Below are 24,340 nucleotides of genomic sequence, written 5' to 3' on the forward strand. Positions count from 1 at the left end.
GTGTGGGCGGTCTTGTTTCTATGCTAGTCTGCCCTAGGTCTGAGCCTGGGCTTCACTCCTGATGTTACTGATTTGTTTATTCACTTACGACTTTCTGTGTGGTCCAAGCTGGCCTTAAACTCTATCCTCCTGCCTCAGCTGAGTGCTAGGATTTAGGAGTGTGCACCTTTCACCCAGCTCTTTCGTCATGACTTCAGCCCTGATTTTACCACCCACTAAAAAGGTGACTTTAGCGAGATGGAGAGATTGTTCAGTGGTTAGGAGGGCTTGCTGCTCTTCCAAAGGACCTGAGTTCGGTAGGTTGGGTAGTTCATAACCTCGGGCTCAAGGGGAATTCCTCTTCTGGCCACTGCAGGGCCATAGCATCTCGTAAGTCAGACATACAAATATTAATAAACATAAGAGGGCTGGATATATGGCTCAGTGGTTAAGAGCACTGTCTGCTCTTCCAGAGGTCCTGAGTTCAATTCCCGGCAACCACATGGTGGCTCACAACCATCTATACCCTCTAATGCTCTCCTCTGGCATGCAGGTGTACATGCAGATAGAGCACTCATGTACATAAAATAAATAAAATCCTTAAAAAAGAAATAAACATAAGAATGAGTCTTTTTTCTTTTAAAGGTGTCTTGGGTGATGTAGTGCCCACCAAGCCTGACAGCCTGACTCTGATTCCTAGGCCCCACATGGTGAAAGGAGAGACTGACTCCCACAAATTATCCTTTGACCTCCACTCACATATGTGACCATGACTCACACAACACACACAAATACAAATAGACAACACACGTTGTTCTGGCCCAGGACCTGGGTTCAGTTCAGCACCCACAGGGTGGTTTACAACCATCTGTAACTACAGCCCCAGGAGACCCAGTGAAACACTGTTTTGACATTGGCAGGCACCAGGCATGTGCATGATACACATACATACATACATACATGCATACATGTAACACATTAATACACATAAAATAAAATAAAGCTGGGCATGGTAGCATATACCTTTAATCCCAGCACTCAGGGAGACAGAAGCAGGTAGATCTCTGTGAGTCCAAGGTCAGCTTAGTCTACAAAGTGAGTCCAAGACAGCCAGGTCTATACAGAGAAACCCTGTCTCAAACGCCCCCCCCCAAAAAGGAACAAGTAAATATTAAAAACAAAACCAACTTAGATGTCACATGTTCCCAAATTCACTATTTTCTCTACTGGTGATCCTTTCACCCTTCTTGTTTGTTTGTTTTTTCGAGACAGGGTTTCTCTGTAGCCTTGGCTGTCTTGGACTCACTTTGTAGACCAGGCTGGCCTCGAACTCACAGTGATCCACCTGTCTCTGCCTCCCAAGTGCAGGGATTAAAGGCGTGCACCACCGCACGCAGCTTAACCCTTGTAAATTTTCTTCCGGGCCATGTTAGGTAAAATCCTGCTTCATGCTTGACTTTTTTCTTTGTCTTTCACTCTTTCTGCTCAATGCATTACACAAAGTACAAAGCCTTGTAACGCTTTTTAGAATGTTTTTATTATACATGGTAATGGGCTTCATTGTATTTGCATATATCTACATAATGTATCGTGATCATATTCTCCCCACGAGCGCTATTACTCTCTTGTGCACCCCACCATTCTCAGTAATCTCTTCCCAACTACCACCCCTTCTATATTCATGTCCTGTGTGTGTCTGTATGTGTGTATGTCTGTGTGTGTGTTTGTGTATGTCTGTGTATGTTTCTGTGTGTGTCTGTGTGCATGTGTAAGTTTCTGTGTCTCTGTGTATGTATGTGTATGTCTGTATGTGTCTGTGTGTGTGTGTGTGTTTCTGTGTGTATGTGTGTCTGTCTGTGTGCATGTGTAAGTTTCTGTGTACGTCTGTGTGTGTGTGTCTGTGTATGTGTGTGTATGTCTGTGTGTGTCTATACTGGCTGGTTTTGTGTGTCAATGTGATACAAGCTGTAGTCATCTGATAGAAAGGAGCCTCAGGTGAGGAAATGCCTCCGTGAGATCCAGCTGTAGTGCATTTTCTCAATTAGTGATCAGTGGGGGAGGGCCCAGCCCATTGTAGGTGCTGCCATCCCCGGAGTGTGGTCCAATGAAAGCAGGCCGAGCAAGCCAAGTGTAGCAAGCCAGTAAGCATGACCCCTCCATGGCCTCTGCATCAGCTCCTGCCTCCAGGTTCCAGCCGTGCTTGAGTTCCTGTCCTGGCTTCTTCCAATGATGGACTCTGGTGTGGAGGTGTAAGCCGAATAAACGCTTTCCTCCCCAACTTGCCTTTTGGTGCCGGTGTTTCGGTTGCAGTGATAGAAACCCTGACTAAGACAGTGTCTCAAGGAGTTTCGTTATGGTGTGTACAGGAGCATGAGTGAGGGTTGCTGGGAGCACCTTAGCAGTGGCTACACCACGGAGAAAGTATCTCTCCCTCTACCAGCAGCTGTTAACTGTGTGTAAGTCCTCGGGTAGGGGCAGAGCCCCTCTCCTTCCGTGATAAAGTGTTGATGGGCCTAGTGATGTATAGATCCTATGCATTTCAACTGCTCTGGGTCCAAGCGTACAACAGCTCTGCCATGTCCAGAAGCCGTCATTTCACATACCTTTCTCCTCCCTTTGCTGTTTTGTTTTGTTTTTGTTTTTTAATTTTTTTCGAGACAAGGTTTCTCTGGGTATCCCTGGATACCCTGAAATCGCTCTGTAGTCCAGGGTGGCCTCAAGCTCACAGAGATCCACCTTTCTCTGCCCCCACCGCCCCACCCCTTCCCCTGGAGTGTATAGCTGCTCCTTCACTTCTTTCTGGGAGTGCATTTTGGTGGCTTCCTGCTGAGCCTCATTCTCTATTCCTGGGATAATGTGAGATAAAATATATGACATATATTTGTTTGGCCTTTGGATCCATGTCCCAACAAATAGCTCATAAAGTCCCTGGGATCTAGCAAGCCCTAATTTTTTTTTTTTTGAGACAGGGTTTCTCTGTGTAGCCTTGGCTGTCCTGGACTCGCTTTATAAACCAGGCTGGCCTCGAACTCACAGCGCTCCTCCTGCCTCTGCCTCCCGAGTGCTGGGATTAAAGGCGTGCGCCACCACGCCCGGCTACAAGCCCTAATTTTTGTGCTATTGGATTGGCTGATTGGTTGGTAGCTCTAGTAGCTTCTGGAGTCAGTCACTAGGAAGACCAGAGAAACACTAGAGGGCTGGACATTTCAGCCTCACTCTCCAGCCAGGGAGGAGGCAGAGAAATGGAAGGTGGGGTGAGCAACCTTTTCTTTCTGAGGCAGGATCTCACACTGTAGTCTATGGTACCCTGAAACTCAGCCCAAGCTGGTTTGGAACCCACCATGTAGCTCAGGCTGGCCCCAAACTCAGGGGACTCCTTCTGACTCAGTTCCCAAGAACTGTGATTCTAGGTATGATCTATTATGTCCAACACTCTCCTGTTATTTGATCCCCACCCCTTAAATCTGCATAGCAAAAATCAGGAAATCCAAATCAGCCTTGCTTCTTGCTACCTTTCCCAACGTTCTCTGTGCAGTGCAGTGATGCATCCTGCAAGCTCACACAGAAGTTCTCAAACACTTTTCACTGGATAGTCACTTGTTTATTGCTTGTCATGCGCGTGGCCTGCAATATTACTATTAAGGTTTAAAGGTAAAGGCCAAAAGAGGAAGAAAAGAACACAGCAAAGATGCACTTTCACTACATTGTTACTACCAGAATTACTAAGGTCAAAGTCTGGGCCCTGACAGCCCTAACAAGACAGGCTTGGCCACCAGTGCGTTAGAGGACAATTAAAGAGACATGTAATAGAAAAAACAGAGATAGGAGATTTAGTCAGCGAGACCACACTGGGAAAAGGAACAAAAAAGAGATCCCGTGTCCCATTCCACCCCCAAATCCATCTTCAAAATCCTGCCATGAGGTTTATGTTTAAACAAAGGACAAGAGGTAAGCATGATTACAATCCTGGTCCATCACAATCCATTGCTTCGGTCTCTCCGGAAAAGTGGTGTGGTTGTTGGAATGAAGATGTGCCCGTAGACTCAGGTGTTTGAACACTGGGTCCCAATTGGTGGTGCTCCTTGGGGGATGTCATAGAACCTTTAGGAGGCGTGGCCTTGCTGTTGGAGGTCTGTCCCTGCGAGGGGTACTCCGAGCTCTATCTAGCCTTGTCTCGTGTCCAGTTCATTCCTCGCTTTGTGTTCATAGTGGAGGATGTGTTCTCGGCGCCCTGCTCCTGCTGTGCGCTGCCTAGGTAACATGGCGGACTCTCTGGAACTGTAAACCAAAATCAGCTCTCCCTCCCTTAAAGTGTGCTGCCTTTGGACATGGTGTTTTATCACAGAGAAAGGAATATGAGGAATGTAAGTATCCTGACAGAGAGTCAGGCGGTGAGAGATACCGCCCTGCAAGACCCGTTCCTCCTCTGGCTGGCACGAGCCGCCAGCTCCTTCCCTCCCCAGCCTGAGGTCCTGCAGAACTTCTAATCCCTCGGGTTCCCATGTTTCAACAGTTGGCTAGCCAAGGGAGGGCTTCAGGTAACTTCAGAACACTTGCGCCCCAGCCAATATATTTGTAGAACAAGGAGGCCCCTGCTGCTAGCACAGTGCATATCCCGGAAGTGACAAGGGGCAGTCATCACTCCAGATGGGCTTGCAGTGTGGTTCCTGCTGCCAGAGGATCTTTGGGGTGTTGGGTATCCCTTCTGTCAGTTCATCTTAGACAAATGATAAAAACAGAGGGCTTAACTTAGTGTCCTAGTATGCGGCCACCTCCATTCTGCTTGCCACTGTTTGGATCACCTCCTCTCGTACCTTGCGGGATGCAATCATCCCACCCCCCTTTTTCCAGCGACAGTCATTCTGCCCAAGCCCTGCTTTTCTCATGATTCTGTCCCATCACTCCTCCTCTTCTGATTAGCCACCTCCACTCTTGCTGTGACTCAGAGGTCCTGCCCACATGGGATTATTACGTGTCTCCCTGCAGAGTCTTTGAGTGTCACGTGCTTGGCTATTGGTCTCCGGGATCATGCTGACTCAGAACGCCTAGCCTACAGGACATGGCCCTCTAAGCTCTCCTTTTTGGCCTAGATTACTCAGTACTCCGTCACCCCTTCCCAATGTTCTCCCATACTCAGACAAAGCTGAAAATGGCTTCAGACAGAGGTGTGGCTCTCTTTTGTATTATAGGTGAGTGTTGTGGGGGCGTCCACCAGAGAAGACTGCTCAGACGAGAGTTTAAGCCAATAGAAAGTCTTTACTAGTGGCCAGCAACTACAGAGTGTTGGGGATCCCAGTGGAACCCTAAGTTTTTCTCGGGGTGAGCTTTTAAGCACAAACCCATGCTCTGGGTTGACATACCTCAGCTAGCCAACCGGGTGTGGTGGTGCAAGCCTGTAGTCTCAGCACGTGGGAGGCAGAGGCAGGTGGATATCTGTGAGTTTGAGGCCAACCTGGTCTACAAAGAGAGTTCCAGGACAGCCAGGGCTATTACACAGAGAAACCCTGTCTTGGGGTGGCGGTGGGGGACGAACAGTTAGCTTATAGCTTGAATTCCATCATGGGGTCACTTGTGCTAAGGTCTGGCACCTGTGACAGTGAGGAAACATGTACCGCAGGCCAGGTGGCAAGGTGGAGAAGGTGCCTGCCTGGGCAGCAAGTCCAGCTCTGTGACCACCAGCAAAGCTGGGCTGCTCAGGAAGCTGTTTCACACTGGAGCGCTCGCCACGAGAGTTGGCCAATGGAGGCCAATGAAGGCTACCAGAAAAACTGGACTGAACGCCAACATATGTGTCTCTGGGCTCTAGTGGTTTCCTTGCTAGGTTTTAGTGATTTTGAATATTTTATTTTCATTAAAATGGGATCACAGTCATAGAAAGATATATCAAAAAGATGAAAAACAAAGCCAAGCATGGTGGCACATGCCTTTAATCCCAGCACTTGGGAGGCAGTGGCAGGTGGATCTCTGTAAGTTTGAGACCAGCCTGGTCTACAAAGTGAGTCCAGGACAGCCAAGGCTACACAGAGAAACCCTGTCTTGAAAAAAAAAAACAAGATGAAAAAAAGTGAAGAAGCTGGAGAGTTGGCTCAGTGGTTAAGAGCACTGTCAGCTCTCCCAAAGGTCCCGGGTTCAATTCCCAGCACCCACATGGCAGCTCACAACTGTCTGTAACTCCAAGATCTGATACCCTCACGCCAATGTACATAAATTTAAATTAAATAAAAATATTTAAAAAAAAAAAGAAAGAAAAGAAAAAAAGTGAAGAAAAAGAGGCAGAAAGTAGGGAAGAAAGAAGCAGCCAAAGCGATAGGACAGAAAGAGAGAAAGAAAGGAGGGTGCAGGTGGAGCCTGTGGCATGGAGGGAGGACGGCCATGTGTCAGGTGGCTGGGTAAAGGCCAGCCTTACCTCTGGCTCTGCCACACGTGTTGTCGCTTGGAGAATGTCATCATTGCCTCTCTTGGCTCCAACTGCCTCACCCCACACATTGAAACCATAGCGAGTTTCCTCTCTTCTTAAAAAAAAAAAAAAAGTGTGTGCCTCTGCAGGTGCCCTCAGAGTCCAGAGCAGTCAGAGCTCGGGGCTGGAGAGGTGGCTCGGGCCTTAGGAGCACTGCCTGCTCTTCTGAAGGTCCAAGTTTAGTCCCCAGCAGCCACATGGTGGCTCACAACCATCTATAATGAGATCTGGCGCCCTCTTCTGGACTGCAAGTGTACATGTAGGCAGAGCACTGTATAAATAAATAAATAAATCTTTTTAAAAAAATATATTTTAAACACCTCTGAGCTCCCTCTCTTACCCTCTCTGACATTTACTACTATCCCTAGTCACTATCTGGGCACAGAATTAAGAAAACTCAAAGAGAATGCATCAGAATAGATGACTTAAGAGTTTTAAAAATGTTGCAGTCTGCGGACATGCTGGCACACACGCCTTTAATCCCAGTGCATGAGAGACAGAGGCAGGCAGATCTCTGAGTTTGAGGCCAGCCTGGTCTACAGTACCAGTTCCAGGACAGGCAGGGCTACACAAAGAAACCCTGTCTTAAAAAAAACCAAAGTTAATTAATTAATTGTGGTATTGAGTGTAATTTAGGTCATCCTGGCTTTCAAGCCAGCAACATTTTAGGAAGTCTGCTCTGGGATATCCACTTCCTTGTCTTTAACTGTATCTCTAAGGGTAAGGCTTAGATATGCCCTCTTCCAGCCTGCTCAGAAGGCAGTGAGCCAGTCCTGGGGTTGTAAGGTCCAGATCCTGTCGTCCTCTGTGACACCCAGGGGTGGTATACAGCACAACAGGCAAGACCCAGACATCAGGGACACAACCTGACTCATTGATTATTTTAATGGAAGTTTTTATTGTGTGGTAACATGTGTGTGTGTGTGCATTGTGATGTGTATGTACAAGTGTGTATGTCTGAGGACAACTCTGTACCATGCCAGGTCCTGAGGATGTAACTCAGACCATCAGGCTTGTCCGACACAGGACACCTGAGGGGCTCGAGAGCAACACAACGTGACCAGATGAGACCGAATTGGCAGCAAACAAGCTCAGGTTTATTGGTGCAGCTCTCAGGCGAGGTTCACTGGGGCCAGAGAAGTCATGCGAGACTCAAAAGGAAGGGTGCTGCACATGGCAGGATCTGGCTTTTTTCCATATAAGGTCGTAGTTCAAGTGCCTGGTGGTTGGCCGGAAGGGGGCTGCGCCACCGGAACTCGGTTTTGGCGCCATCCGGTAAGGGAGGGCTTTACAATGTAAGTGAGGCTGTAGCGAGCAGGAGCGTGGGTCCCGATCTAACCTTTGACCCTGCCGAGTATGTTTTGGTTTTACTTCCTTGGAAGGTTATGGTAGTCAACCAAGGAGGGAACCTCTCCTACTTAGGATTTATCCCCGGCTCTTGGATTGACTTGGTCTGACATCTCTTTAAGTATTCCTGTCTCCTGTAAGGCCTCGTTCACAGAGGTTTGCCTCTCAGGGCTGGGCTGTAAGCAGAGCACCCCAGGTCATTTCCCTTGTCCAGGGAGCTCCTATTTCTCTAGCATGGGATTCCATATTGTCCTGGTCTGCCTCATTCTCTCATTCCAACAGTTTTGAAGCAGTAGACTGAAAGATAGAGCTGGCATGTTGGGCCACACTTCTTGGTCAGAGATGCTCTCAGGTACCCTTTTCCTGAGGGGAGAGTCTTAGAATCCTCAGAATATTATTTCTCTGCTTCCCCTCCCTTCCTCCCTCCCTCCCTCCCTCCCTCTAGTCCTCCGGCCAGCTCAAGTGTAGCAAGCACGACTCTGGCAGGCCTTGCCTTTCTCTCCCGTTCCCTCTGCCTTGCATTCCTAAGGCTAGCCCACTCCCTTATTTAGCTACTTCCTCCTCTTGAAACTGACCACCAAGATCCAGCCATCAAAGTACCGAAGTCCAGCAACCAAAATCTCCCTTTGGTTCACCTAATTAACCTACTCAATTAAAACCAAACACTTCTGCAGGGTGGTGGTGGTGCATGCCTTTAATCCCAGCACTCAGGAGGCAGAGGCAGGTGGATCGCTGTGAGTTCGAGGCCAGCCTGGTCTACAAAGCGAGTCCAGGACAGTCAAGGCTACACAGAGAAACCCTGTCTCAAAAAAAACCCAATAATAATAATAACAACAGCAACAACAACACAACTAAACACTTTATCCTAACACTGTTTTTCCCTTGTTATCTCTTTAAACTGTCATCTCCTTTGGCCTGCGTCTGTTTTCTCTCTATCCAGATGCAGTCCTTTGTCCCCTGGGACAAACACCTCTCGCCCCTCTCCCTGTTCCCGTCTCTTCTCTATCAACCTCCGTCTCCTGTCATTTGTCTTTTATTTCCTTCCCTCAGTCCCTCTGGGGCAAAGAAATCTCTTTTGTGCTGAAAACTTGCTCTTGGGGGTCCTGAACTGATACTGGGTTCTTTTCTGCTTTTTGTTTTGTTTTCTTTGTTTTCCTTATATCCAGGAGCTCTGGTTGGATGCTTTTTTTGTTTTGTTTTAAATGTAAATGGTGTGTGGGCCATGCAAGCGCAGTGGCATGCATGTGGTGCTCAGAAGTTACGTTTTCAGGGTTGTTTTTCTCTCTCTGCATAATGTGGGTGCCAAGGCTCTAACCACAGCCATCTCTCCAGTGCTGGACTCTAGGTTTTGGTTTGGTTTGGTTTTTTTTCTTCCTGCTTTATCTACACTCTGTCCATAGGTGAATCCCACGGTAATATTTGACTTTAAACAAGCTAATAGGCTTTACAGAGCAGCCTGCTTGGAGTTTTATTAGGTGCCCGTTCAAACTAGAGCTCCCTGCTCCCTCCACGGCACCAGCCTGGCTCTGTTTCATTTAACAGGTCTCCATCTGGGTGGCAGCTGTCGCCTCACCTGGGCGGTGGTTCAAGAGAAAGGTTCTTATTTTCTCCCACACCTGTCTTCCTGCTTCTAACACGTATCATGGTGCTGTCAGTTTTCGTCCAAACTCTGGTCAGTCATTGCTCCTAATTAGTCTCTGTCTCCATTTTTAAAAAATGATTTATTTATTTATTATGTATACAGCATTCTCCCTGCAGGCCAGAAGAGAGCACCAGATTTCATTATAGATGGTTGTGAGCCACCACATGGTTGCTGGGAATTGAACTCATGACCTTTGGAAGAGCAATCAGTGCTCTTAACCTCTGAGCCATCTCTCCAGCCCCTCTGGCTCCATATTTTAACTCAGGGCTGGAAATGAAACCCAAAGCTACCTGCATGCCCAGCAAGTGCTCTGCTAGGAAGCCTAGCCCTTTTCCCCTCTTTTCTTGTTGTCTTTGTCATTGTCTTTTCTTTCTCCTCCTCTTCTTTTTCTCTCTTCTCTCTTGTTCACCCCGCCCCCAGCCCAGGCTGGCCTCAAACTCACAAAGAGCAGCCTGCCGCTACCTAGCGCTGCAATTAAAGGTGTGCGCCACTGTGCTCAGCTTCCATTCTTGTCTCCTCAAGGTTACTATCCCGCTGATCACAATTTGTTGTTATATATGGTGTGTGTGCCTACATGTACACATGTGTGTATCTATATGTCATGCCATGTGTGTAGAGCTCAGAGAAAAACTTGTGGGGGTCAGTTCTCTTCTTCTTCCATCTGATCCCCAGTATTGAACACAAATCATCAAACTTGCCAGCAGGTGCCTTTACCCACTAGTCCTGTTTTGCTATTTTACACGGGATTGCTTTATATAGCTTTGGCTGGCCTAGAACTTGCTATGGTTCTCCTGCCTCAGCTTTCTGAATGCTGGGGTTACAGCATGAGAACCATACCTAGTCCACTGAACACTTATTAAAAACGGAGGGGGGGGGAGATGAATTTGGGGGTTGGGTTATAGTCCTTGTCTAGCATGTTTGAGACTGAATTTGACCCCAAATCTAAATAAACATTAATTCAAGCCAGCATCTTATTAAAATCCTATGCTGACTCTGTTTTGTGATGGAATAAAACCCAACTCCTTATTTCAGAGCCTGCAAAGTCTAAATAATAAATAATAGGGCTGGAGAGATAGCTCAGAGATTAAGAACACCATCTGCTCTTCCAAAGGTCCCGAGTTCAATTCCCAGCAACCACATGGTGGCTCACAACCACCTGTAATGAGATCTGGTGCCCTCTTGTGGTGGGCAGGCACATGTGTGGGCACAGTACTGTATAAATAATAAATCCTTTTTAAAAAAGTAATAATAAAGCCCTAAGCATGTCCAGTGCTTGCCCTGGCTGCCTGAAAGGTTTTTCCCACAGATCTTTGCACTGCAACCTCCCTAGCAGTTAGCCTTGGCTCAGACATCATCCCGGAGAGATGCCTTGTCACCACATGTTCCCAGGACTCACCACCCTGCCCAGCTCTCCTTTCTCCTCTCTTGTCTCTCATGATCTGCTGTTCTAAGCAGCCAAAATGCTACTGTCGCCCCACAAACCATATGCTCAATTAGCTTTCAACTTCCCCCCAAGATTCCGGGGGTAGAACTAATTTTGAGGCAGGGTGTCGGGTAGCCCAGGCTGACTCCAAATGCTGATGTAGCCTAGAAGGCCTTGACTTGATGTTTTCTCTCAAGAGCTAGAATTACCAGTTTCTACTGGCGTACTTGGCTAAATGTCCATTTTCTTTCTTTCCTTCTTTTATTTTGCTAGGGCTCACACATTCTATACCACATAGCTACGTTCTCTGCTCTTTTTCTTTTTAACAAATTTTTTTGTTTCTTTAAAAAAAATTTTTTTTTTGTTTCAGGACTGGTTTTCAACAAGCCTTGAACAAATGACCCTCCTTCCTCATTTTCCTGAGGAAGTTGCTGTCCTATGCAAATATGCTTGGTTTCCATTAAAACTTCTTTTTGTAAGTTGAAACCCCTTTTCACTGTATATTCATTGTGCGTGATAGCGTCAATTAATGTATCACTATTCATTAGGTGACTGACGGGTACCCAGAGGACTCGGCCTTTCTTGGCTATTGATCAGAGCTTTGGGATCAGGAAGCAGCAGGCTGGTAGGATTTTAATTATCATCTTACCGACTGAGGAGAAGTTCTTCGCCACTCCCCAGGAAAGTCATCCCTTGCCTTTCACAGGCCACCCCCATGCTCTGCCTGTACTTGCTCCTGGATCCCCTCCAATGTTCCTGGGAGTTTCCCCTGGAAAAGTTCCTTCCCTAGTGGCCTCCCCACCCCCACCCCCCAACTCTGGAAGAAGTTTGAGCTTCCAGGCTCGGAGATTCTTGTTTGTGGTGGACACACCTTCGACACTCTCAATTGAGGCGATGCCAGGACTTGGGGGTCACCGTGTGTCCCATCAGCAGTTGTCAGGTGCCACCTCAGCAGTGCGTTCCTACTCTGTCCACACCCTGGTTCCACCCATTAGCCCTGCCCTGCCCTTGTTTCCTGTACCTTTCCTGGCTTGCACCGTGCCTCTCTCTCTCCCTCTTTACCCCCCTCCCTCTCTCTCTCTCCCTTTCCCTGTCTCTTCCCCAATCCCCCTCTCTTTTTTTTGTTTTTTTGAGGCAGGGTTTCTCTGTGTAGCCCTGGCTGTCCTGGACTCACTCTGTAGACTAGGCTGGCCTTGAACTCACAGAGATCCGCCTGCCCCTGCCTCCTGAGTGCTGGGATTAAAGGTGTGCACCATTGCCATGCTCTCTCTTTACAAACAAAAACAAACAAACAAACAACAACAACCAACTGGATGTGTCCCTAATTTGGCCACCAGCTTCTTAGGGGCTGGAAGCCTCTCACGGCTACTAGTGCTGCAGTTCTGCCCTCTAGTGGCTGAAGTTGGAAACACATACCTGTCCTTGTACCTTTTCCTTGAACCTTCCTCCTTGGTCTACCATTTAAAGAAGCAGCCATCCTTCTGTCTTTCAGTTCAAAGGGCCCTGGAGACCCTGATTCCTCTGTGGCACCATGAAAGCCAAGTCGCACTGTCTTCCTATCCCAGCCCAGGACTGTGCCTTCTCCTGCTATGTCCTCCTGTCTTTTATCCCCCTCAGCCCTGCTTGAGGACAGGAACGAACTATTTCAAAAGCTGGGCTGAGAATGCTACATCTTTTTTTTTTTTCCCCTTCGAGACAGGGTCTCTCTCTGTCGCCCTGGCTGTCCTGGACTCACTCTGTACACCAGGCGGGCCTTGAACTCACAGCGATCCACCTGTCTCTGTCTCCCCAAGTGCTGGGATTACAGGTGAGTAGCACCGTACTTTTTTTTTTTTTTTTGGTTTTTTGAGACAGGGTCTCTGTGTAGCCTTGGCTGTCCTAGACTCACTTTGTAGACCAGGCTGGCCTCGAACTCACAGCGATTGGCCTGCCTCTGCCTCCCGAGTGCTGGGATTAAAGGCGTGCGCCACCACGCCCGGCTAAGAATGGTACTTCTAATAGAAGTGTTCACACTGTACACATCCAAGGGAAACTCGAGTTGTTTAACATAAATCTGTGAGAATCACTGATTCACATTTTTCATCATAAAACTTCGTATCCTTTAATGTTTGGTTCATAAGCAAGGCATTATTAGGTTAGACATTAACTAAAAGTGATGCCAAATTATATTGTCAACATGACTGGATTCAGACTCAATTAGGAGACACACTTCTGTCTGTGTGAGCCTTAGTTACTAAGGAGGAAATAGCCACCCTGAGTGTAGCTGTTACCATCCCATCACCTGGGGTGCTAGGCTGAATAGAAATGGAAAATGTGTGGTGGTGCTCACCTGTAATCCCAGCAGAGGCAGGTGGATCGTTGTGAGTTCGAGGCCAGCCTGGTCTACAAGTGAGTCTAGGACAGGCAAGGCTACACAGAGAAACCCTGTCTCATAAAACCAAAAGAAAAAAAAGAAAAGAAAAGAAAAGAACACTGGTTATGTTTCAGAGGACCAGGCTTCATTTCTAGCACCCACATGGTGGCTCCCAACTGTCTGTACGCACAACTGTGTCTAATTTCAATTTCAGGGGATCAACGCCCTCTTCTGGCCTCCAGGGGCACTGTACACACATGCCACACAACCTGCAAGCAAAGCACCCACAACATATAAAAATTTTTTCAAAAGAATCCAGATCTGTTTGAAAATGAAGTACATTCATTAGCTGCCTAATACATGTCACCAATGCTGACTATCTAATATCTGAAAACACTATATAAAACGTTAATACAAGCTGGGCGTGGTGGTGCATGCCTTTAATCCCAGCACTCAGGAGGCAAAGGCAGGCCACTCTCTGTGAGTTCGAGGCCAGCCTGCTCTACAAAGTGAGTCCAGGACAGGGACATCCAGGGCTACACAGAGAAACCCTGTATCAAGAAAAAAAAAAAGGAGAAAGAGAAAGCAAGCTGAGCACCAGGGTTTGTGTTTCCTGGCTGTGGCCATCATGTATCCAGTGGCCTTATGCCTCTGCCCCACGCCTCTGCCCATCACCTTGTTCTCTCAAACTGTGAGCCCAAATAAACCTTTCCTCCCATTAACTGCTTCTGTCAGGTATTTTGTCACGAGAACGTTATCTAACACCGTAAGCAGAAATCTAAATGAAGTTGTAATAAAACCGTTGGCCATCCCTATGTAATTGCAATTTTTACATTTTGCTTTGTGTTTGTGAGTGTCTTGTGTGCAGTGTGCATGCCTGGTGTCCATGGAGACCAGAAGAGAACAGTCCCAGGTCCCTGGGAACCGGAGTTAAGTTGGTTGTAAGCCGCCAGTCAGTGATGGGAGCGGAACCTGGGTCCTCTGCAGAGGCATCAGGCACTCTTTAACATCTATATCATCTCTCCACGTCCTCTATATAATATTTTAGAAACAAGCATATCATTAAATTAGAAAAGTCCACTTCGGTAAGCACATTTGGCAACAGTTTCTTTTTCTCCGAAAATTTGTTTATATTTTGGTATTTATTTATAGGCAAAACAACTTCACTACAGAAAGATAGTTCTTTTCCCCTCTGAGCATGCAGGGGCTGGAGAGATGGCTCAGAGGCTAAGAGCACTGCCTGCTTTTCCCAAGGTACTGAGTTCAATTCCCAGCAAGCACATGGTGGCTCACAACCGCCTGTAATGGGATCTGGTGCCCTCTTCTGGAGTTTAGGTGTATATGCAGGCAAAATACTGTATACTTAATAAATAAGTCTTAAAAAAAGAAAGAAGAAAGAAAGCAAGCTGCGCGGTGGTGGTGCACGCCTTTAATCCCAGCGATCGGGAGGCAGAGGCAGGCGGGTTGCTGTGAGTTTGAGGCCAGCCTGGTCTACCAAGCGAGTCCAGGACAGCCAAGGCTACAGAGAGACCCTGTCTAAAAATAAAAATAAAAATAAAGAAAAGAAAACAAATTAAAAGCTTAGAATGCTATAAAGATAAGATTTGGCACTGGGGGTGTAACTCATTTTAACGTGCTTGGCTGGAGTATATGAAGCCCTGGATTGACTCTCTAGTGCCACACAAACTGGGTGTGGTCGTACACACCTATAACCTCAACGCTCAGAAGGTGCTGGCTGGGGGGTCATGAGTTCAAAGTCATCCTTGGCCACATGTGGACCTTGATACATGAGACCCTATCTGAATTTTATTTTTTAAAGATTTATTTATTAAGTATATAATGTTGGGCTGGAGAGATGGCTCAGTGGTTAAGAGTACTGCCTGCTCTTCCAAAGGACCCGGGTTCAATTCTCAGCACCCACATGGCAGCTCACAACTGTCTGTAACTCTTAAGACCTGACACCCTCACACCAATGCACATAAATTAAAACCTAAAAATATTTTTTAAAAAAAGTATATAATGTTTTGCCTATATGTACACCTAACACCAAAAGAGGGCAACACATCTCATTATATATGGTTGTGAGCCACCATGTGGTTGTTAGAAATTGAACTCAGGACCTTTGGAAGAAAAGCCAGTGCTCTTAACCTCTGAGCCATCTCTTTAGCCCCGCGCCCCACAATCTGAATTTTTTTAAAGTAATATTGATTCTTTTTACATTTGTTTGGTTTTTTTAAATTTTTGTTTGTTTGTGTGTTTTTTTGAGACAAGGTTCCTCTGTGTAGCACCAGCCGTCCTGGAACTTGCTTTGCAGGCCAGGCTGACCTGGATCTTCCAGAGAATCCACCTGCCTCTGACTCGGAGTGCTGGGGTTACAGGAGTGGCCACCACGCCAGGCTATTGATTCCTTAACATATTTAAAACCTGTATGTGAAAGGTTGTGGAGATAGCTCAGTAAAGTGCTTGCCGCGCAAGTGTGGGGGCCTGAGTTTGATCCCCAGTACCCACATAAAGATGCCAAATGTGTGGACAGCGGGATCCTGAGGGGCTCCTGGCCAATCAGCCAAGCTCAATCAGTGTGCTCCAGACCCCTGGAGACCCTGTCTCAGAAAAGAAGGTGTACTGTTCTTGAGAAGCAACCCAGATGGCGAACCTCTGACCTGCACATGCGTGCATAGGTGCATGAACACCCCCCCCAACACACACACACTACACTGTTAAAATACTGCAGTGACAAGTTGGCCATCATTGTGTACATCTGTAAACCTAGGACTTGGAAGGTAAAGGCAGAGTGATGGCTTCTTGCTCCTGGTCAGCTAAGGCAAGAGCTGTTGTTTTAAAAATTATTTATTTGGCCAGGTGTGGTAGCACATGCCTTTAATCCCAGCACTCAGGAGGCAGAGGTGGGAAGATCCGAGGCCAACCTGGTCTACAAACCAAGTCCGGGTCAGCTAAGGCTATACAGAGAGACCTTGACTTGAAAAACCAAAAAAAAAAAAAAAAAAAAAAACCAAAAAAAAAAAAAAAAAGAAAAGAAAGAGTTTGAACAGATATACCATGAACGTGTGGGTAATGAGTCCAGAAGCCACAGGCTATTAAACAAAACTCCAAGTGTCAGGTGTGGTACACCTCCCTAAGAGCAGATATAGCCTAGGCAACCCCCAGGGCCACGCCCCCCCAAACTGTGTGGGTTACAGTCCACGGGACTGGATGGTAAGACCCTATTGCTGGAGACCCCTCACCCCCCAGCTGGAGAACATAGAGAAATCACAGTGGAACCGAGCAGCGAGCGTCTTCCTAGCTGACCAGCCTTCATAGGAGTTCATTTGCAGGCAATTGGAGAAGCCCCTGCAAAGGGCTTTCTCAGCTTTGGATCTTGCATGTTACTGTGTAAACTTGCTAGGCAAGAGGTATGTTCTGATATGACTATCATGGACATAGTCAGTCCATTAAATCTAAGGCCGCCTCTTCAGGAGGGGCCTCAGGCCCAGTGCTGTGGACTTGGTCTGGGGAGATTAAAGACTCCAGAGGTGAACCCACTTTTTTTTTTCTTTACTGAATGGACATGCTGTCCAAACGTAGACTAGTGTTGTCCTCAGCCCTCACTGAAGATGCTTCTCTTTGCATTGAATGTCAGGTAGATGCTGAGACACAAGGCTGGTGGTCACTGCGCTGAGAACAGCAACTGACCGTTGAGTGCTCACCCTTAACTGTAGCACCAACATTTCCCTATCCAAGGCTGAGGGAGTCCCTTAGATGAGAAGGTAAAGAACAATGTAAGATCAGGAGGTTGGGGAGGAGGCCTGGGAAGCGCTTCATGGGCATGGCATGACCACGTCACTCATGAATTTGCAGTAGCTGTGGTTGCACACACAGGGCCGGCACAAGGCTGAACCTATAAACAGTCAGGCATAGTCCCGGGAAGGCTCATGGGGCCCAGCCTTGTCTAGGGAAGCTATTGGCAACTGAGGGCTGCTGGGGAGAGAGAGCCATGGTCTCCAGTGATGTAGTCAGTGATGAGTTCCTTGTGCTCTTGTGGGTAGCTCCACACCCATGCCCGCTGGAAAGGCCCTGGTTAAACACACAGGCCACAAAAACAAAACTACAAAGACGAGAAAAAGGGATGGAAACTTGTGGGATGCGTGGTGGGGGAGCCAAGAAGATCAAAGGGGATGTGTGTGACCAGAATCTACCATATACCTGTGTGAAACTGTCAAAGAATAAATAGATTTTTAAAAAAAAACTCCATGTTGGGGCTGGAGAGATGGCTCAGCGGTTAAGAGCACTGTCTGCTCATCCAGAGGTCCTGAGTTCAATTCCCAGCAACCACGTGGTGGTTTACAACCATCTATAATGTGATCTGATGCCCTCTTCTGGTGTGCAGGTATATGTACAGGCAGAACACTGTATATGTAATAAATAAACCTTTAAAAAAGTTCTCCATGTTTCCAAGAATCCAGAAACTGTTCCTGAGGTCCAATGGTCCAGTACTTTCACCAGGCCTCACTCAGGAGCCTGTATCGAGGTACAGCAGCCATCTGAGAGTCATCAGAACCCAGGCTTCTTTTTTTTGCTTTGTTTGGTTTGGTTTGGTTTGGTTTTTGAGACAGGGCTTCTCTGTATAGCCCTGATGGTCCTGGACTCTCTTTGTAGACCAAACAGGCCTCGAACTCACAGAGATCTGCCTGCCTCTGCAGTGCTGAGATAATAGGCAGTGCCACTGTGCCCGGCTCCAACCTTTCCTTTAAAAAATTACTCTACTATAGCCGGGAGTGGTGGCGCACGCCTTTAATCCCAGCACTCGGGAGGCAGAGACAGGCAGATCTCTGTAAATTCGAGGCCAGCCTGGTCTACAAAGAGAGTCCAGGACAGCTGGGGATCTGTATAAAAGAGAACCCTGTCTCAAAAAGAAAAAAATTACTCTATTAACTACCATCAACTGCCCCAGAATCTGACTCTTCCCATCATCCTATGTTTTAATTTTCATGGATAGTCAAGTTTTTTCCCTTATTTTTTCCCCCATATGAATGTTTTGCCTAGACATATGTATGTGCGCCTCATATGAGCCTGGTGCCCTTGGATGCCAGAAGAGGGCATCAGACCCTCAGGAACTGGAGAGTGGATGGTTGTGAGCCACTATGTTGGTGCTGGGACCTGAACTTGGTCCTCTGGGAGAGCAATCTGTGCTCCTAACTACTGTACCATCTTTCAGCCTCCCAACGCACAGCTTTCCCCCCCCTCAGACAGGGTTTCTCTGTGTAGCCCTTGCTGTCCTGGAACTTGCTCTGTAGGCCAGGCTGGCTTTGTACTCACAGCAATCCACCTGCCTTTGCCTCCTCCTCCCAAGTGCTGGAATTAAAGGCATGCTCATGCTCCATACCACCTGGCTCCATAATTTTGTTTTGTTTTGTTTTGTTTTTCGAGACAGGGTTTCTCTGTGTAGCCTTGGCTGTCCTAGACTTGCTTTGTAGGCCAGGCTGGCCTTGAACTCACAGCGATCCACCTGCCTCTGCCTCCTTGAGTACTGGGATCACAGGTATGTGCCACTGCATCCAAATACTCCATTTCTTTTTTCTTTCTTTCTTCCTTTCTTTTCTTTTCTGTTTTTTTTTTTTTTTTTTTTTTTGGTTTTTTTGAGATAGGGTTTCTCTGTGTAGCCTTGACTATCCTGGACTCCCTTTGTAAACCAGGCTGGCCCTCGAACTCAGATTGATCCACCTGCCTCTGCCTCCCGAGTGCTGTCCATTTCTTTTTTAAGTACACAATTTGATTCCTTTTTTAATGTGGATAGTCCCATAGAATCAAAACCATAGACAAAGCCGGGTATGGTGACGCACGCCTTTAATCCCAACACTCGGGAGGCAGAGGCAGGTTGATCACTGTGAGTTCGAGGCCAGCCTGGTCTACAAAGTGAGTCTAGGACAGCCAAGGCTACACAGAGAAACCATGTCTCCAAAAACCAAAAACCAACAAAACCATAGACAAAACAGCGAGCATCACCGGTCCAGCCCAGGTGTGGGATGAGAGGCACATGGACCTGGACCGAGAGACTCGCTGCGCTGTTTCTTCCTCCTGCATTCTCCTGTGCAGATCCATGTACTGCCAGACCTGTAATTACCGCTGCGCAGAGACTCCTCCTAGACAGCTCCTGAGCTCTAGACTGGCTGGGCAGACCTACTCCCCTGAAGGTGCCGCATTATCTTTCCCAGCCCTGATCCCCCGCCCACCTGTCTCATCTAATTGTCACCAATCGCCTGGTGATTTGCCTCTGACCTTAGACCCTGTTCCTGTCTCCTTGGTTCCCACAGCCAGAACTAAGCCTGTGATTACGGTTTACTATCTCTGGGATGGGTCCTCCCTTTTCCTGGGTTGATATTTATGGTCTCTCTCATCTAAGGGGCGTGTTTGTGTGCCTTTTCCCTCTACTTCTGGGACTCTATTCCTGGGGAGACATGAACAGACACCTACTCACCCCAGATACAGATCAAAGTAAGATACTACACTCCTAGCTCTTATTAGTCCATGTAAGTACTGTTTTTGCTTTTACTTTATTTATGATGTTAGGTAGGGATCCCACTGGGCCTCACATACGTCTAAAGCCATTAGTCTCACTCCGCCTCTTTCTTCTTAACCCTCTTCACGGGCTGCGGATAGCTCAGGGGTAGTGTATTTGTCGAGCCTGCACAAGGCCCTGGACCCCGAACCTAGCACGATGGGAGCCAAGTTCAGGCTTCGTTGGAAATACAAGTTCATTTTGTCAACCACAAATGTCAAAAATTTCTAAGTTTTTATTTTCCACTTAGAAATTCAGTTTTGTTTGTTTATTTGATGCAGGGCCTTACTACCATGTAGCTCAAGCTACCCTGGAACTCAGTATGTAGCTCAGGTTGGCCTTAAACACAAGCTCAAGGGTGCCGAGATTACAGGTGTGGGCCAAGGCTTCAGATTCACAGAAGTTAATTGTGTGTGCGTGTGTGTAAAACTCAGGGCTTGCACATGCTAGGTAAACAACCTACCACTGAGGTATAGCCCCAGGTATAAAGATGCAGGCAATCCTAGCACAAGGGAGGCTGAGGCAGGAGGATCACCATGAGCAGAAGGCCATGAAGAAAGGGGGGGAGGGGAAGACTATGGCTATCGAACCTTTGCAGCTGGGCATGGTGACACATTGTTTTAATCCCAGCCCTTAGGAGGCAGGAACAGGCCGACTCTGAGAGTTTGAAGCCAGCTGGAGTGCTGGGGAGATAGGTCAGTTGGTAAAGGGCTTGTAAGACAAGCCTGAAGGCCTGACTTTGAGCTCTAGGTCAATGTTGGCCCATGTTGAAAAAGATCCATGTGTTGGCCTGTGCAGGTGATGCTACAGTCAGGCTCCAGGTCAGACACAGGAGGTTGCCAGGGCTACTTGATGACATTTAGGATTGTGAGAGACCCTGTCTCAAAAAACACTAGGTGGACAGTGATATCCAAGGTTACACACACACACACACACATACACACACACAACAACAACAACAACAAAACTAAAAAACAAAAACAAGAACCTTAACAATTCTAAAAAAAAAAAAGGAAGAGAAAAGGAAAGCATTTTCAAAAGCAGATGAAAGACTATCTGTGGCTACCTGAATGATTTATGCATTTGTACTGCTCAGATTAATTTCTGAAATTGCTTACAGCAGAGCAGGGATTAGCAGAGTAACAAACAAACCAACAGAAACAGAAACAGAAACAAAAAAACGTTCAGACTTATGAGAGGGTCCTGTGCAGATGAGTTTGCAATCTTCCAATCAGAAGCATTGGCTTTTCCCTGCCTTCGAAGCCGCCAAACTGGATTTTCTGGTGGCAGGCTTTGTTCAGATGAGTGACAGTTGTTGATACATCTGTTTGGGCAAAATCTCCTTTGAGTTTTTGAGATCTAGGCCCCGTTCTTTAACTCTTTGAGCAGCCCCCCCCCCACCCCCCCAGCCAGGCTTTGCTCCGTTTCTCCTGGGCGCTGGGCTCTACAGCGTCTCTTTGGTATCCCTCTCTGCTCTGACCAGTCCTGCTCTCCCACAGCAGAACCCTGTGCCTGTTTTCTTAGGCAAGGTGTTTGGGAGGTGACTTGGAGTAGGAATTAAACAGAGCAAACTTTGCATTTCGACTGCCCTGGGTGAGGTATTAATGAGTGTGACAAATCTTACCAAGTAAGTGTAATTGCTTGTTGGTAATGTACTTGTTAAGGATACGCAGGACACAGAAAATATCTGTAATAGTGAAATGGTGGAAACGACCCACATTTTAAAAAGGCGTGTGTGTGTGTGTGTGTGTGTGTGTGTGTGTGTGTGACACAATTGTGCCAGAGAACAACATTTCATAAGTCAGTTCTTTCCTCCCAGTTTGTTCTGAGGCAGGGTCTCTCTCTTGCTCCGGCTCCTAAGCTAGATATCCCAGAATAGCTGGTCCTCAGACTTAACCTGAGGAGTCATGGGATCAGAGAATCACTGCACCACAGCTGGCTTTGCGGATAGGTTGTAGGGGCCAAACACAGGCCCTCAGGCTGGCACAGCAAGTGTTTATCCATGGAGCCATTTACTCAGCCCCCAGCCCATGCTTGTGTGCAGACAACTGGATGAACTAAATGTGAGGCATACACAGACCTAAATATTATTCATCTTGAAAACGAATGAAATCCTGGCACATGCTACAACCTGGATGAACCTTAAAAACATGCTAAAATGGGCGTGGTGGTGCATGTCTTTTGTTCCAGCTGAGGAGGCAGGATTGCAAGTCCAACCAGCCTGTGCTACCAAACAAGTATGAAGGTGACTGAACTTGGGCTACACAGTAGACCTTGTCTCAAGAAACAAAAATTAGGGCATCAGCCAGGCAATGGTGGCCCAAGCCTTTAATCCCTGGACTCTAGAGGCAGAGGCAGATGGATCTCTGAGTTCGAGGCCAGCTTGGTCTATAGAGCAAGTTCCAGAAAGTCCAGGGCTACACAGAGAAACCTTGTCTTGAAAAACAAACAAACAAAACCAAAACAACAGGAACAACAAGCCAATTAAGGGCATTAAGAAGGCTCAAGAGTGAAGACACAAGGTGCCACACCTGACCATCTTTGATCCCTGGGACCCACGAGGTGGAAGAAGAAAACCAAGTCTCACAAGTTGTCATTCTCCTCCCACGTGTGCCACAACATGCACACACCCACACCACACACATGCACACAAACAAATGTGCTCCCACGTGTGCCACAGCATGCACACACCCACACCACACACATGCACACAAACCAATATGCTCCCACATGTGCAGAGGTAAGTGGATCACTGTGAATTTGAGGCCAGCTTGGTTTACAAAGTGAGCCCAAAACAGCCAAGGATACACAGAGAAAAACCTGCCTCAAAAACAAAACAAAAAAAAAACCAAAAAAACCCCCATATAGTCAATATAGTGGTTTTTTTAATTGTAGAAACATTTAAAAATAAAGATAATCAGAAATGAGTCATAACCCATCAGCTAAAGAATGATCGCTGTTACATTTTGGTCTATATCCTGACACTAATTTTTATTTTGTTTTTGTTCTTTCAAGACAGGGTTTCTCTGTGTAGCCTTGGCTGTCCTGAACTCGCTTTGTAGACCAGGCTGGCTTTGAACTCACAGCAATCCACCTGCCTCTGCCTCCCAAGTGCTGGGATTATAGGTGTGTGCCACCATGCCTGGCTATTAATTTTTATTTTATATAAACATATATCTATCTGTATATATCATTCTTTTCAATTTCAGTTTTAAAATAGAATTTTAATTTCTTTCCTCTTCTTTCTCTCTCTTTTTTTCTTTTCGGTTTTTTTTTTTTTTTTTAAGATTTATTTATTTATTATGTATACAGTGCTCTGCGTGCATGTACACCTGCATACCGGAAGAGGGCATCAGATCACATTATAGATGGTTGTGAGCTACCATGTGGCTGCTGGGAATTGAACTCAGGACCTCTGGAAGAGCAGTCTATGCTCTTAACCTCTGAGCCAACTCTCCAGCCCCTTCTGTTGTTTTTTTGAGACAAATTCTCTGTAGGGGCATCTTGGCAGTCAGGAGCCAAGGAATACCACAAGTTACACACCACACAACAAACCTCACACAAGACATTTATTGGGGACAAGAACAGAATTTGGAGACAGCAATGGGCTGGGCAGAGGAGCAGGAGGGTATAGGGCCTTTGGCTCTTTCACAGTGAGCTAGCGGGAAAAGTGCAGCCAGTATTGCTTGCTGGTTAATGCTTAAACATTGTTTGGTGAGCCCAGTGTGATGGCACATGCCTGTAATCCCAGCACTTGGGAGGCAGAGGCAGGCACATCTCTGTGAGTTTGAGGCTAGCCTGGTCTACAGTGTGAGTCCAGGACAGCCAGGGCTCTGTGTAACAGAGAAATCCTGTCTCAAAAAACCTAGGTGAGAGAGGGGGTGTGGGGGAGGGAGAGAGACAGAAAGAATTATTTGGTGGGTAAAGCGTAGTCAGTTACAAGATTGAGATTTCCAAGTCTCAGGTCTAGGAGACAGGCCAGGGGCAGGGTGATTTTCCTCTGGCCTGTTACCCTACAGTTTCTATGTAGTCTTGGCTATCCTAGAACTCAAGGCCAGGCTGGTCTTGAACTCACAGAGATCTGCCTGTTTCTGCCTCCAAGGCATGCACCACGGAGTGCATGGCCATGCCCCTTGATTGTGTGGGCCAAACCATTGAGCGCATGGGCTCTGGTGCAGAATGCATGGGCCCTGTCATTGAGCATATTGGCCTGAGCATGGGTGCATGGTGCTCCCAGGCACAGGGGCCGGCCTAGAACTTTTTAATGGCTGCGGTTCCATTTGACTGATTACATCGACATCGCAGCCTGTGCAAAATTTTTTGTAGCTGTGGCATTTTGTTAACATCGAATATGACTTTGATAATAAATACCAAGTTTCTGAAAGAAGAAAAAAAGCATGTACCATGCCTAGCCTCTTTTGTTTTCTTTCTTTCTTTCTCTTTTTCAGGCAGGGTTTCTCTGTTAGCCCTGGCTGTTCTAGAACTTGCTCTGTAAACCAGGCTGGCCTCCAATTCAGACTCACTTACCTCAGCCTCCAGAGTGCTGGGATTAAAGAAAGACGTGGGCTACCACTAGACAGCTTTTC

At 47.0% G+C, this 24,340-nt stretch overlaps 1 long non-coding RNA gene across 1 annotated transcript; it reads left to right on the forward strand.

The window, feature by feature from the left end:
* The first annotated feature begins 7,192 nt into the window (after nucleotides 1-7,192).
* LOC311593550 lies at nucleotides 7,193-11,301 on the forward strand. The gene is made up of 3 exons (XR_014777747.1): nucleotides 7,193-7,711; nucleotides 9,326-9,379; nucleotides 11,219-11,301. It is a non-coding gene; the product is annotated as an uncharacterized lncRNA (long non-coding RNA).
* The last annotated feature ends 13,039 nt before the right edge of the window (nucleotides 11,302-24,340 follow it).

Source organism: Acomys minous (assembly GCF_964271855.1).
Source record: "Acomys minous genome assembly, chromosome: 1".
Classification (NCBI taxonomy): Eukaryota; Metazoa; Chordata; class Mammalia; order Rodentia; family Muridae; genus Acomys; species Acomys minous.